We start from the raw sequence: 12,503 nt of genomic DNA, 5'->3' as shown, positions 1-12,503 counted from the left end.
CTGACCCGGAATAAATTTCATCAGAACTGACGAACCAAGGCGTCCTTTAGGTCAGCCTTAGGTGCCGCCGTAATCCCCGCTGAGCACGGACTGGGAATTACGGGTCGCTGGGAGCGAGTCCTCAGTGAGACAAGCTAACCAAGTATACACGTGCGGAATACTTACACTGTTCTGTCAAAACTACATACGCAGGCTATACGGAGAATAATTTGCTTGAGATTTCATTCACCCTTACCACAGACTCACTAAGACCCCCTCACACTTGTGCGTATATTCATGTGCGCATGAGTTGCGTATCAGCATTTGTTTGTGTTTTTGCTCTAGGTAAAGTTTGAGGGGAAGAAGTTGTTTTCAGTTTAACGCACTTTTTTTGCAGCTTGGTTATCGAACCAAAGAATGTACCTTTTCGACCGCAAACTTTACCTGGACCAAAAACAGTATCAATACGCAACTCATGAGGACGCATAAGTGTGAGGGAGGCTTGAACGACGTCGCCTGACGGTAACTAACTTTGAGTGGCAGACCTGTTTCCCCCAGACGTGGATATCGGGAGCGAAAAGGTCGGTAGATCCGCCGCCAGGAATTACGGTTCGCTGCGGTCGGAAAAACCGCTGAGGAATGAGACTGCCAGACCGGATCAAAGAAGAAGAAGACAGCGATGGACGCACATTTCTCCAATAATGAGCCGACTCTTACATTCAGTTTTCTTCTTTTGATGGAATTTAAATCCTTTTTCGTCTGATAGTGAGGAAGTATGATACACTCTAGATGTTTTTCAATCCTGTTTGCTGGTCAGGAACATGTATTTATCAAATTTCATCATAGCTTGTTGAGTTACAACATCTATTCTGTTCGATCACATCGAAACAGTTACTAATAAATGCTACCGAAAACATACTCTTCTTGGCAAAGAAAGGGAGAAAAAGAGAAGAAAAGCCATAAATGACAAGGCAGTTGTTTTGACATATTTTTGAAACCTAATGATAATTATAGTAACTTGAGCACTCCCCAAGCAAACAGGCTGTTTGAAAAGTTATATATTTACATGTACAATCGCTAAACGTAACAGCGCTACCTGTAGACAAATTGATGAACTGCAGACACCCAAGTATATAAAGATGGATGCTTTGTTCGTGCCATTGTTGCCATCACAAAACCGACCGCTTTGTTCCCTTTCTATGCAGCTGGGGTTTTACTCCTTAAGCTTGCAAGCCGAGACATTGTTGACGTTTCAAATAAAAAGGCCTCCATAGTAATAAAAGAGTATGACCCGCATGGAATATGATTCAAAAGAATAAAGTCTGGAGTTTAGATCGTATCGCAACTTTTTGTTGGGGCAAAGAAAGGCTTTATTAATGGTAGACGTCTTTGTAGCTTTCTTGCGTGACTACTGGAGCTTCGTTTTCACAAAGAAGTCTGACTCGCACTATTTGTTATGAATGAAAATCCTTACCTACATACCTAAGAATCATGCTGTGTAAATATGAAGTTGTGTTCACTTCTTTGTGATTCTGTCAACGTGAAGCGCACTACCAGACGATGAGGAAATACTTTGACAGTTTGAAACATTGGCTGTTACCCTCAGATCAATAAAGAATTGTTTTATGTTGCTGACTTTTTAATTACCAGCACTGTTATTTGTATCACTACGATTTGTACTTCTTGTTCTGAAGGATGGTTCATTGTATGTATTTTCTTTTGCTTTAGGAATAAAGATTATTGAAAAAAAAGAATTGTTTGGAGGGTCTGATGGGAAGAAAATGTGGTCACTTGATTTATTTCTTAAATCTCTCTGCAACCTTCTGTTATATTACTTTGAAGGCTCAGCTTGCGAAAGAATATCACTCTAAAATAGTTACGTTGCATTTCGTTTTCTTTTGAAATCTCCACACCTAAGTAAATAGATATGCGAAAGACGTTTTGATTTTCCCATTGACACTGTCCCATAATTTCATGATCTATTGTGTATATCACTACATGACTTTCGGATGGTTTAATCTGATCGATAGACGTGTATACTTATATATCATGCCTTTTTGAATATCTACAATTGTTCTTATTTGTTATGTGTATATATATAGGCTAACTGGACATACATACAATACCTCCCAGGGAAAGGAACGCAATGTCCCCCATCGCGCAAACGTTTCAATGATTAAATATTCCGATGAATCATACGTCTGAAGTATAATCCATTTTCTTTTCAAGTCACGTCCATCGCTAATTACAGTCAACAGTGTGTGAACTACAGCAAACTCCCGGTTATTGTCCTCCCCTGGCACAGCTTTGTTGACAGGCTGTCTCGAGTGTTTTTTGCGCAACGTTTACGTTTGTGTGCGCCTCGAGGTCTTAAAAGAACTCGAGTCAAGTATCGTTACGCCTTGCTTACGGTTTGCTCGGTATAAATACACCGTAAATACACTGAGTTCACAACGCAAAGACTGCGGTTTATTGAGAAAAGAAAACAGTCTTTGTGGAGCTAATTCTCCGCACGAATAGGCAAGATTAAAAGCTCTACAGTCTAAAAAGGTGGTCTAATTCAAGTTGTCACAGAGTAATGAAAGCTACCGGGACAGTTATACACTAATTGGAACCCCCGGTATTTATTTTGGGTCGATGGAGCATACAACGTTGTGTCAACAGATGTCCTCTCAATGGACAGTGTCCTCACAGCGCTTGCGCACGCAGTTTGTCCCTAACAAATTCGTCAAAACCCTGGCGACCACAGATGCGACCATGTGTGTGTTTGGCAGTCGCTCAAGTTTTTCTCGCGTTATGGAAGCTATGAAGTTTGTAGGTTCTATGTAAACGCTGTATATTTGAGGACTAGACTGCGGTTGGTCGGTAGTGTTGTCAGGGACGACGCCAGGTGTGTCGGAATGTCGTTTGACAGGTGGACTGGCCAGGGTCGAATGTAGGACACACGCAACTGATACCTTGCCGTCTCACACGTGTAAGAACCTAGGGGAACTGTCTTGTGCTGTATATTTCTGTCAGGATTCCCGCCTGGAGGCATGAGGTCGAACGTCATGAGTAACCAGAATTTACGAGTTCAGGGGTTCGCAGCGGGTCTGAGAAGTGATGCGAGGAGAGTGGCGAGTGTTCGAGTGCAGACGACACAACACGGGCTCCGCTCATGTTCGATGTTACCGCTAAAATTCCCTCGGTTGAGAAGGGCACAGTCTGCTGTAACGTTGGACGAGGTAAGGAAGAAGGTCTGGACGCCCTACGCGGTGGACGTGGTGGTTTCTCGGCTGAGAGAGTGCGGGATATCTGCAGACGACACCGCCGCCATGCTCTGGAAACAACGCGACGACGACACGGTACACGACCCAGAACAAACGCCGGCCTCTCACGGACACGAGACCGTGCAAGGAGAAGAAGAAAATGGCGCTGTACATGTTTCTACAAAGCCCAACTCAAACAACTCGTCACGGGCCGTCGACGACAAAAAATCTCTCCCAATTTCTAAGGAAAATGCGACGATTTCTAGAGGAATTCCTGCCAAGGAGGGTAAAACTGGTACTAGAAAATTCGTCCGAGCTACTAGATCAGCACCTGTTAGACGGGTGTGCCATGTTTGTGGCGGCTGCCTCCCCTCCCATAACAACGGTGAAAACAACGCGATTAGAAACACTTATCCTGCCCTATCGACAACTCAGAACTCACGAAAGACAGCGATTCGACCGATGACAGCAGATGTAAAAGAAATTAAAGGAATTTTAAAGAGGCTAGACGAAGAGGGGGAGAGAGTGAAAGACGAATCCTGTCAGTTTCCAGATCGCGAGGTCACATTTCGTGTCGACCCGAGACAATTCGCAAAAGCAGACGACACTTTCCCACACTCTGACACTTCCCAGTGTACGTGCGGCACTAGAACCTCGTTCGAAATGTTGTCAGCCGCACCAGGAAGGCAGCTCAAGCGGGAAAACGGACGTTACAAGCCGTGCACGATGACTATGACATTTCCAGGGCGAAAAATGTGGAACCTAGAAGAAAGTACCCAACAGTTAGGTCAGACGTACTACGCTTACCGAGCTCAAAGACTGAAACAGCAAGGAGAAATACGGAAAGCGATTGAACAAGAGAGAAGACTACACTTTGGAAGGGTCGCAGACGACAGGAATGACCTACAAAAGCTAACGAATGGGAGAACAAAAAGTGCGAGAACGTTGACTAGGAGATCTGTATCGTCGATGTTTTGATAAGCGTCGAATTTCTCCACCGGATATGTCGTTTCACTGTTAACGTTACAACCAGTACAATGCAGACATGCACACTACACGGCTACGGTACACTTAGAACGTTTAGCCACCTTTATCTTGAAAATGTACTAATTGTTTGCAGATTGAACTCTGCGATCTGTGTTTCGCCGTAAAATAGCTATTTATCGATCGTTAAGAGGTTCGTTAAGTGCTTTGTCCTTCACAATTTGACCTTCCAGTTAGCCTACATAACTCAAAATGGTGGATAAATTTAGCACAGTGTTATATGTTCTTAATTAAGATACAATTATGAAATTTTTAAATGTATGACTATAAACATGCATGTTGCACTTATCTAGTAAATTCTCATATCATCAAGTGTAAAATGTTGTAATATTTGAACTGATTGTTGCACGATCGTTACTTAATAAGTTGATTCTCATGAATTGTAAATTATTTCTGTAAACGTGTATGAACAGCAACTAGAAAATTAGGGTTGCAATCATATCAGCATTCAATACACGTTTTGTTGCACGGCAAATGTATGATAAGAATAAAATCATACGCTTTTTTATTTGAACAACTGTGTATTACTAAGCAAATATCTGTATTATAAACTGCTATGTTATTTACGCTAATAAATATAGACGTAATATTTCTTCCTTGGCTCACAATGATGAACAAACATCCATTGTAAATATGCAGTGAATCAAACGCAATTTTCCGTCCCGGTTTACTGATGACTTTTGTCGTCAATAATCCTTTGATCCGATGTGAAAACAACTTTCTCGCTTTGTGAACTTTGCTAATCCATAAGAAAACACCTTTCAGCTCTTCCGGTGTTTCTCAAGCCATTGTTGTTGTGTTCGAGTGTTTTCGACTGTGGAGTGTGTTGTAGTACTCTCAAGCAGAGGAGTGGGTCCGGCTGTTTTTTTACGTGTTTTAGGCGTTTTAGTCGGTCGGGCTTTATATTTTGTCACGTTTGGCTAGGCGACATAAAGAAACGGGGAACAATTTAAAGACCGACAAAACGCCTAAAACACGTCAAAAACCAGCCGGGGGCCGAACCTCTGCTTGGAGAGTAGTGAGTGTTGTAGCACGTCCGTGGTGTTGTCTTTTTTAGTGGTTTTAAGTCAACGATTTGGTCTTGAGAATACTTGAGTGTCGGATTTCAAAAACACTTTTAAATGTCCCCTATCTTGGCTATAATCCAGCATGTCCCACCATCGTTTTTCACATTCAGACCACATGTTAAATTTGTCACGATTACGTACTTTGGAGAATAGAATACTTTTATAAATTAGTAAAAAAAAGGAAGTGTAATTTGTAAGATTTTCTCCGTTTGACGTCCAAAGGGAGAAGGCCAATGGCAACTTTAGTGAAGAATTGTTTTTATCGCCGGTGATGGGGGAAATGGTATTTGGTTCCATGTTTGGGTTATAGTCATTGAGCCATATAATATACCATCATATTCTTTTCTACTGTGTATTCACACGAACCAAGACAGCATCAGAAATAAGCAAGGAACTTCATATGGTAACGATCATGTAGGTCATAGGTCAGGCGGTTGACGTCATTCAAATATGGAAAAAATAGTAAGCTATACAATACAGAAGAATAACTTTATTGCACGAAAAATATTGTAACAGGTACAATGTATGACAACTTGTACATATACAACAGTTGATCTATTGATAATATCTAAACATTTTAAAGAACCAATCTACTTTACGAATGATAGTAAAGAAAATCTAAGCTATATACGGAATACAGAAAAGCCCTTTTCACACAATGTGCTAAAGATTTAGCGACGTTAAAAAGTGCTGGATGGCGTCAGTGGGTATAGGGTAGTTGCGAGTTCGAACCCTGGAGTCGAACCCGCGACCGGCTCAACGTCCCATGTTTGAACAGGTTGCAGTAATGCGAAGTACCCACTCGACTAAGCCAGCACGCCACATCGCTGGCGAGATTCCATATATATACCAGTGGATAGGGGTCATAGGTGAAAGTGACGTCATTCGATATAGTAGCGGTTTCAGTGAGGGGGCGTAGGATCTGCAATCTTCTTTTTATGGATGAATGAATGAATCAGCATTTGAATATCGGTGCTTGACAATCGTACCTGGTACAATGCAACAAGGCTAGTATATCCTACATTTAGAAGTACAAAATATTATTCATAACAGTATATGGGCTATCAATTATCGTTATAATATTTATATATGGGTGATTTGGTCCTGCTCTTGGAATGAAATGAAAATAAAGTCGCCTATGTAGGTGATCGATATAGGAGTAGGACATGATTAAAGTACATGGAAAATACATTTTTTTCTAAGGATCAGAAAACAACTCCTCGACATGCCTGTTAACGTATTGCAACTGAGCTACTACCATATCGGTGAAACCAGTGTCCAGTTGCTGTCGATTTTACCACTGATTATTGATAAAATTCACCAGCCTTGCTGATCGTCCGGAGTCCCTCGCATGCCCATCACGTTCTGGGTAAATACGATCTCCGAGTCAACCCTCTTTACTACGTATGACGTTGACCGTGACCTCTAACCTCCATCCGCGTGTTTATGTATGGAGTTTTGCCAGACAGCGGCCGTGCTGGCTCAGTCGTGTGGGTACTTCGCTTCTGAAAATCTTGTTATCACGAGACTCCGCAGATCTGGCGCGGGTTCGAACCCCGCAGCCTACACACCCACTGACGCAATCCAGCACTCTTTTACTACTCAAAATGGGTTAGAAGACTACAGAATTGAGTTTTTATAGTTTTTCAAAAGTATGTATTGTCCGTGATTTTTTTTGGGCATTGGCAATTGAACCTCTTTGATATAGATAAACATGTTTTTCTTCTGTTCTGATCGCGGGTTCGATACCCGCTACCTATATATACACCCACTGACGCCATCCAGCACTCTTTTTTTCTAATACACCCCCCCCCCCCACCCCCACTCACCCCCCCCAACGCAAACACATGGACACAGACGCCACCTGTCGATTTCAACATGAAGGACATGAAGGACATTCGTTGAGGTACTTTGTGCCTTGAATGCAACGTTTTACAAAGCTAACAAACACCACTTCTAAAGTTCTATCGTGTTATTTTCAGATACGCGTCACATGATAACGTTCCGAAATCGATACACCAAATGAACTGTGGAGGATAGCAGCTCACACCAACACACTGCCCCAATATAACTAAACTCGGACTGTAACACTGTACCTGCAATAGAGAATATTACACAACCAGTTACTAGTATATCTTCCAACTGATAGGCATCGAAACGTCAGCAGGTTGGAGATATTACTGGCTGAGTGACTGCGTAAAAGAAAACTCCAATATCCTATGTCCTACCAACCTGGAGAAATTATTTTTGGATGCAAGACAGAATGTATTGCACACATAGCTTGCAATATCCCATAAAAAGCGTGAATAAACCTTGCACAGGCAGTTGTACAGGTGTTCGCTTCCGCTATGAGGTCATTCACCTGCCGTCTCCATGGCGACGTGACATGACGCACACACGGACCTATGACCCGCATACCGCAGGTATATAACGACAGATTAGAAGCCTACCAGTGTGCTGGCTTTGTCAAGTGGGTACTTCCACTGCACGAAAAGTGGAATTTACCACAATGGTAAATGTAATGTAAAGCCGTGTAAAGGTTACATTTACCAGAGATTTATCAGCATTTATCCATCGGTAAATGTGCAAATATACCCCGCATTTACCCGCAAGGTATAGCTGGTAATGTTTGCCTTATTTACCCACATTTACCGAGGTCGTGTAAATCATGCATTTACCAAAATTTACCGTAGCGAGTATTTCTCGTATATTCAGGGCATTTACCGAGATTTACAGTAGGGAGTATTTCTCACATATATTCGGTGCATTTACCCAGATTTACCGTACGTAGCATTTCTCACATTTATCAAGCGCATTTACCGAGATTTACCTTACCAAGTATTCTCACAGCTAAATTTACCCATATTTACAGAGGATGTATACATGCCTTTACTAAAAGAGATATTTACCCTCCTTTACCCACATTTACCATGGATTATGATTGAGATGAAGCACAAACGCATGGTTTGGGGCAAAACTCAGCAATATTTATTGGATAAACATAGCAACATTGACAGTTTATACAGATACACTGATTAACTGGCTTGTATCAACAACACACATAAACCATAGTGATACATACTTACAAACAACATTTATCACTCAATACATTATTCGGTTTATCATCAGACACAATCTTAACATATCAGTCTCTATCATTCTGCACTGACAAACATGCCCTTTGGGAAACTATATACGAGAATGGTTTAACTATAGATACATGTACATATAGGTTTTGTGCACATTTTTTACAATGTTATCACTGTTGTAGAGTCCATTCCGAGTCACCGCGAGGGTTTTATAATAATATTTGTAATCATTTTGAAAAATTTCTAATAAAAGAATATCTGACTGACAATAGTTCTAAATTTTTCTAAAAGATCAAATACAAAAATATGAATTTAATTGAATATAATTAGATAATTTAGAAATATTTTGAAAGTAGCTGCACCAAAACCTCTTTATTTGTAATGATTTCTAAACATCTATGTGATTATTTAACTTTTAGAAATATTAACAGAAAATGGTAGAAAATGGTTAACAATGGTAGAATGGTGATTGCCCCCATAAAAGTAGGTGCTAATCTGGCCCCTCTGTCTGCTTTTGTACATCTTTAGACTTCACTGCAGGACACTGTTGGGTCCTTTGTGGAGAGCATTCTTCCCTAAACTTCGTAAGGATGTGTGAATTACTTTCTTCCCAGCCTTCTGACCTATTTATAGAGATGTTACAGATAATGGTAGAAAATGGTAAAAAATTGTAAATAATTGTAAATAATGGTAGAATGCTGTTACCATTATTTAGAAACCATTGTAAATATCATATTCTACATCATGAATATTTCTTAAGTTGTAGAAAACTGAAGAAATATTTATAAAGTTGAAATCACATTCAAAATATTTCAAAAGTATCAAATCTCTTACACAAATAATAACAATAACTTGAAAATAGTTCTAAATTATGACAATAACAACCCTCGCGGTGACTTGGAATGGACTCTAGTTGTTTACAATGTTAACATGACGTCATCTATGGAATACAAATGTGCCAGTATGATAAAGTTAGCAAAGCTATGCAAAGAAAACAGTAACATTGCAAGGAACTCGCGATGACACAAGTAAAAGAATTGAATGGGTCAAACCCAGATCGGACGTGTTGAAAGGGATAGTATTTGTCAATTCGGATGGCGATGTTAAGTCAGCGGCCCCCTGTATTAAGGAGCCTCAGAAATAAGCCTCAAACCTTTGCACGTAAAAGAACTCAACACACTTATCGAGAAGAGTAGTGGTCGACAAAACATGTGAGTGTAGCAAATCCGAATTGCACTTCCACTTTTTGACTACTTGAGATACGGTAGCATCATGCTTCACCTCAATCAATCAAGGATGACTGCTTTACCTCTTTTACATTCAGTGGGGTCTGCACTGTTCTTCACTTTGCCAACAGTATCAGTGTCATGACTCATGTACTACTAGTTACATGTTTATACAAGCAATACGTCATCATCATTCAATAAAAGAAAGGTTTGGGAAATTCAGCCATTCAAATTTTAACATTTCTGTATTCACAACAAGATTGGAGTGATACATGTATACAAGTAATCCATTTGGGGCAGGGTGGAGGACATAATGTATCATCACCATCATAATCCCAGCCAGACAGGGTATATTCACTGCTGTATAGAGCAATTGGACTGACATACAAGTTGCTGTATATTCTACAGAGGTTATGAAGGCGATAGTCACCCTAAGTCTAGCAGCCTAATCCATCAGATATAGAAAGTTATTTTTGGTAAAAAAACAGACATTGAGTTTCAGGCAAGGAAACATATGAGGTCTGGCCAAACTCTGAACACAGGTTTGTTTTATGTGCTGTAGAACTGCTCGTGTTTAACCTTCCTCTCCCCATTCTCATCTACATCAGAGTCCATCGCTGCCTTCTTCTGTGTCTGCATGTTGTACATGTACTTCCTGGGTGAGGTTGGAGTCCCTCTTGTGATGAGCCGGTTCCTACAAAATAAAAAAATCATTGAACAGCAATTTACATGGAAATCCGTCCTATAGTATATGGTTGAAAGTAATACTGATAAATAGATAAATGACAAAAAATACATGCATGATTAAGAAACAAGTCAAATGATTTTGTCATAAGCTCGAGGTTCCCCTAGCCAGGAGTAGGCTCAGGAGCCAGTCCTTCAGTGTTAGAGTAGTTAGTGACTGGAGTGCACTACCACAATCTGTGGTGGATTCTAAGAGAGTCAACGAGTTCAAAGCACGGCTGGACAAACATTGGGAGAGTCTGAAGTACATCACATGAGTATCGTTCGAGACCGGGATTACCACAGGCTGAGCCTCCTCACCCCGAAGATGGTATAAAGGTATAAAGGTTATACAGTGCTTAACTTTCTTCCAACACTAAGATATTCACGGATGAAATTTGTGCCTGGACCTTATCCTATCACAACTGCTAGCAACAAACAAGGGACAATGGATTATGGAGAATCATGACTCCCAATATACTCAAGTGTGACAAATATGATGATGTTGATGAGCGTGCAGGACTGTAGTCTTACCTTTGGAGCCTGTAGCAGCACTTCAGGTACTCAGCGGCTGAACTTCTGGCAGTTGTTTGCTTTGTTCCCAACCATCCTCCTCATAATGGTGAACCCACTGCTGCTGTACTGGTATATAGAATAGGAAACAATGAACGAAACAGATTTTTTAAAAACCGGAGCATCCTCAAATTTTATACATGTAGCATAAATGTTCTACTTGAAATATAATATGGTGACCAAAGCTTCAACTGAAGTGAAAACATAACCATTCGAAATTTCTAACTTTCACATCACACTATTGCTTCTGTTGTGTCTTGTAATTTCTTTTTCATCCCATCCCATAGGTATTGACCCCATATGACCCTATCAGGGGCAAATTTGAGGCTAGGGGTGATCTCATGATCAGTCTACTAGTATATCTCGAGTGTTTGCTGTTTCGTAATTCGTATCTTAAACCCGACACGAATACCTGTTAACAACTGACAAGTACGAACAAGAAAGTCAACTGACATTCGTTCCAGGTTTAATGCCAAGTACTATTTGATTATGAACAAATTTTCTCATGGGGAGGGGGGCAGGTTAGTTGAAGACATGTGTTTCTGGCGATGACATGTCAATAAATAAAACTAAGACAAGGTAACTGAACATATTTTTGATTTAAAACATTCTTAAGTGTACCAAGGTCTATTTTCTCACCTCATTGTTTGTACTCAGCGAGCCTTAGAGCAGTCCAAAATAAAATGCACAGCCAGCCGTGTCCGGTGCAAGGAGGGAGGGGGGCGACCAAACTCACATCGCTGATACGTCAGTCACCATAGTTTTCCGCACGTTTGAGTTTAAGCCATATTCCTCCTCGACTCATAAGCCTCTCCCAGATCGATGGTCCACCAATGTAGACTGTGGTGGGTCCATTTATAGCGCCGAGAGGCGCGTAACGCGCTGTATTCATCTCTACTGTGGACCCCGGACCTGCCCGGACCAACGGTTTTCTGAATAATGCCGCCCACTCAGTGCGCATGCGTAATCCAACAGACCAATCAGAGGACAGTAGTGTAATGACCTATAGGATATTGACCTGCAGGTCAGAAATTGACCTTTCTGGTTTTTAAGAAACTTTATCTGTACTGTGACAGTCAAACTGAAGATCAGGACCTTCCTCCTGGGTTCGATTCACGTTTTCCTCAAAGTTTCTGTTTTCATCTTGGTCCCCCTTTTTCTTGCTTGTCTTACATTGTGTATTTATGCGTTATTGTGATCAGAAACTATTAACTTTGTTATAAGTAACAGTTACATTTAGATCATAACATTTGTGTATACTACATGGATTTGGAGACTTTCTTTATATTTGATTATTCTTTGTAGATATAAAATTCATCAAAGTAGGGTCTAAGACTTAATGTGAATATTTAACGTTAAATGAGATAGAGGAAAACCATTTGCCTCATAGTAAATCCATGAACAGACATGTATTAACAAACAAATTCATAGTTGTAACTCATGATCTCAGTAGGTGGTGGGGGTTGGGGTGGGTTGTATACACTGTGAGTACACTTGTATAGCTTCTTATCTTGTGTGCGTGTGTTATAATGAGTCAATTGTAAGTTGTTGCCC

The 12,503-nt window shown here is 40.6% G+C and overlaps 1 long non-coding RNA gene across 1 annotated transcript; it reads right to left on the bottom strand.

The window, feature by feature from the left end:
- Positions 1 to 9,879: 9,879 nt before the first annotated feature.
- LOC136421786 (uncharacterized) lies at positions 9,880 to 12,250 on the bottom strand. Its single transcript, XR_010753511.1, has 3 exons — positions 11,589 to 12,250; positions 10,911 to 11,018; positions 9,880 to 10,347 (listed from the first exon to the last, which is right to left on the bottom strand). It is a non-coding gene; the product is annotated as an uncharacterized lncRNA (long non-coding RNA).
- Positions 12,251 to 12,503: the final 253 nt, after the last annotated feature.

The sequence above is a fragment of the Branchiostoma lanceolatum genome, chromosome 16 (assembly GCF_035083965.1).
Source record: "Branchiostoma lanceolatum isolate klBraLanc5 chromosome 16, klBraLanc5.hap2, whole genome shotgun sequence".
Taxonomy (NCBI): domain Eukaryota; kingdom Metazoa; phylum Chordata; class Leptocardii; order Amphioxiformes; family Branchiostomatidae; genus Branchiostoma; species Branchiostoma lanceolatum.
Note: the sequence above shows the minus strand (reverse complement) of the source record. Positions and strands in the feature narration are given on the sequence as shown.